Below are 4041 nucleotides of genomic sequence, written 5' to 3' on the forward strand. Positions count from 1 at the left end.
GACCGAAATTGCTTTTGTTTCGAGATGAGTACTGAATTGCATGGCCTCTAAAGACACATTTAAAGGTGTCCCATACAATAAGGGGATTTGCTGTACCTATGTTATGTCGGAAAAAATCAGTTATAAATTCCTCTGTCCTAGTTAAAAACAAGTTATCATCCAATAGGCTTTGATTAAATTTCCAATATCCTCACCCACGTGGAAATTCAGTAAGAGTAATGTATATGCCAATTATATGATGGTCCGACCGCATTCTGTCCCCTATCAACCCTTTTTAAACTTTTGGTGCCAACAAGAATGACATAAGAAAGAAGTCAAGACGACTAGTTTGATTGAGTCTCCGCCATGTATATCTCACTTGATCAGGATATTTAAGCCTCCATATATCTACTAGTTCTAATGTATCCATGACATTCACGATTTCCTTAAGAGCATGAGGGTAATTGTTTGTACTGTGATTTCCTTTACGGTCCATTGAGCTATTTAAAACGGTATTATAATCTCCCACCATAATAATAGAGTCTTGAATTGCTTGCAGAGTTAATAATTTATTATATATATTGTCAAAAAAGTGTGGATCATCATTATTTGGTCCGTAAAGGTTAATGAGCCATATCTGTTTATGGTCCAATAACATATTTAAAATAATCCATCTACCTTGCGTATCTGTTTGGACAATTTGCACATTCGGATCGAAATTACTGCTAATTAATATCATCACTCCATTCCCTTTTCCACGCAACTTCATCTAGAATTGTTGAATGAGTTTCCTGTAAACAATAGATATTATATTCCTTCTCTTGGAGACATGTAAATATTGTTCTTCTTTTGTTATTATCTGCTAAGCCATTACAATTATAACTGGCTATACTTATTTCACCACACACCATAATGAGATACAAGTTTCAAATCTATTTATCATTATACTGTATATGTTTGTACATTTACCAATAAAAAATACCATAGTGATTGAGTGTCCATATAGCTGTACCATGATATTTGCATTGCTACTAAGTACCCCTCCAATTGTTCTCCACTAATTCCCCCACTAAAGCCCCTCCCCATCCCAAGTTGGGCCGTCATCCCAGTGACCAGCATACCACCCCCGTCCCCCCGGATCCCTAGGCCCCCGAGAGGCCAGGACCCATCCATCAAAAACAGCACACAGTGCCACCCACAAAACAGAAGCAGGTCAACCGCCAAAAGCATTTCCAATGCTCTCACCTCAATATATATATATAGCTATTTAAAAATATATATCTATTCAAATATCTTGCATATCTTATTTTCCATCATTATCAATTAATATGCGTAATAATGTCGGCAGTTCATGCGTAGGATTTTAACCTATAACCCGGATTGCCATTGTATTACATTACATTTTTGGCAAGCAATTATTATTTTAGCAAACAATTATTGTGGTTCATCCTATATTCTCCCTAACATCCTTACCCCCTTGCAACAGATGTGGGATAAACACACACCCACATACTCTAACACACTCAACCCCTTTCCTCCACAATCAACCATAAGATCAGATGCTCAACGGTTGTTACATCCCAGAGCCCAACTCAAGAAAGGACCTGATTTACGAATGCATATACAGTTACAGCTGTTTGAGAATTATTATTATTTTTATTTTATTTTATTTTTTGTCATTTAGCAGACGCTCTTATCCAGAGCGACTTACAGGAGCAATTAGGGTTAAGTGCCTTGCTCAAGGGCACATCGACAGATTTTTCACCTAGTCGGCTCGGGGATTAGAACCAGCGACCTTTCGGTTACTGGCACAACGCTCTTACCCACTAAGCTACCTGCCGCCCTGAGAAAGCATGCAAGATTGAGCAAAAATGTACAACAATGTGAGATTTGATTAATGTATTTAATCTATGTCGTCCTAGGTGATGGAGATCAGATCCACCCTCTTTACCTGAGACACAAACACTCTGGTCCTCCGTTGTAACCATTTTCCCCAAGCATCTCCGTGCAGTCAGACCTTTGATTATTTTGTGCCACTTGGGCCACAATAATAAGCCCCCTCTCTGATTGTCTGAGTGTGACCCCCTCCCCATGGGTAACTGCAGCCAGTGTTGCCAGCACTGCCACTACCTGGGTGGGGGTACCCCACCGGAATCCCCACCGGCTAGGTACAAGGTCGTCAAGGTTTTCATTAGCAGCTTTGAGAATTTTCTTATATATTATGCTCTCCCATCAGGGGCCTCTGGCTTTGTAGGACCAACCCTGCCAGGCAGGCTCAGAATCTTGAGGAGGCGGTGCTGCTCAAGTAGGTCTCTGACCGCATTTATTTTTCTGTTTTGGCTGCATATAGGCAACTCACAGCAGGTCCATAAAACAGATGGGGACTTCTCTTTGGTGTATGGGTCGCTCAGGTGGGTGTCTAGGAAATAGGGTTGGGGATCGTTCCATCATGATAGGACAATAAAAAATAGATTAGATGTATACTATATTTTAAAATGTATATCCCTCATCTGCACAAAATGGAAAGCTCTCTCTCACAACCCCTGCTCACAGACACATTGGTTCTGGGATGTGCAACCATTTCCTTTCTCACTCACTTAACGCCACACTTTTTCAAACACAAAAACGCACACCACACCTTCCATCCCAATACATCCACACATACCCACATACTGTGCCTTCTATGTCTTCTGTTTGCTATGTTTTTATCTCCACTATGTTGATTGATCTTGTGGCATGGTACCCATCTGATCTTGTAGAGTGTTACCCAACTGATCTGGTGGAGTGTTACCCAACTGATCTTGTGGAGTGTTACCCAACTGATCTTGAGGCGTGCTACCCAACTGATCTTGTGGCGTGTTACCCAACTGATCTTGTGGCGTGTTATCCAACTGATCTTGTGGAGTGTTATCCAACTGATCTTGTGGAGTGTTATCCAACTGATCTTGTGGAGTGTTATCCAACTGATCTTGTGGAGTGTTATCCAACTGATCTTGTGGCGTGTTACCCAACTGATCTTGTGGAGTGTTATCCAACTGATCTTGTGGAGTGTTATCCAACTGACATGATCTTGTGGAGTGTTACCCAACTGATCTGGTGGAGTGTTACCCAACTGATCTTGTGGAGTGTTACCCAACTGATCTTGTGGAGTGTTACCCAACTGATCTGGTGGAGTGTTACCCAACTGATCTTGTGGAGTGTTACCCAACTGATCTTGTGGAGTGTTACCCAACTGATCTTGTGGAGTGTTACCCAACTGATCTTGTGGAGTGTTATCCAACTGATCTTGTGGAGTGTTATCCAACTGATCTTGTGGAGTGTTATCCAACTGATCTTGTGGAGTGTTATCCAACTGATTATATGTCCTTTCTGCTCTGAGATATATTTTCTTAATTTTTTGAAGGAGAGTATTTTTTCCTTTTTGGATAGGTATAGATCAGAATGAGAAGGGGATACAGAGTTGGGGGAAAGACAGAGTTGATGGTCACAGAGCGGGTTGCGAACCCTCGCCCAAAGGGTAGTCCGAAGTCTGCAGCACTACTAATAGACCAGACTATGGCACTGCTTTACTTCCTTGTTTTTATGCTCTTTCCCAAAATGTATTAATCAGTATTATATTTCTGTTGTTTAAGTCATTTTAAAATAAATATACAGTAGCCTATATGAGCCAACTCTTTAACAAAAACTTTGTGACAAAAGTAAATGTCAATTTTGTATTTCAAGTCTCCATGAATTGAATCGGATGTAATGATATTACCCACTCAATCAATCAATCAAATGTATTAATAAAGCCCTTGTCAGCAGATGTCACAAAGTGCTTATACAGAAACCCAGCCTAAAACCCCAAAGAGCAAGCAATGCTTTTTGGTCGTGGTCAAAAGTTTAGAGAATGGCACAAGTATTGGTGCTTCAGTGTTATGAGATATTTTTGTCAGATGTTACTATGGTATACTGAAGTATAATTACAAGCATTCCATAAGTGTAAAGGCTTTTATTGACAATTACATTAAGTTTATGCAAAGAGTCAATATTTGCAGTGTTGACCCTTCTTTTTCAAGACTT

Source organism: Coregonus lavaretus (genome assembly GCF_964263955.1).
Source record: "Coregonus lavaretus genome assembly, chromosome: 23".
Classification (NCBI taxonomy): domain Eukaryota; kingdom Metazoa; phylum Chordata; class Actinopteri; order Salmoniformes; family Salmonidae; genus Coregonus; species Coregonus lavaretus.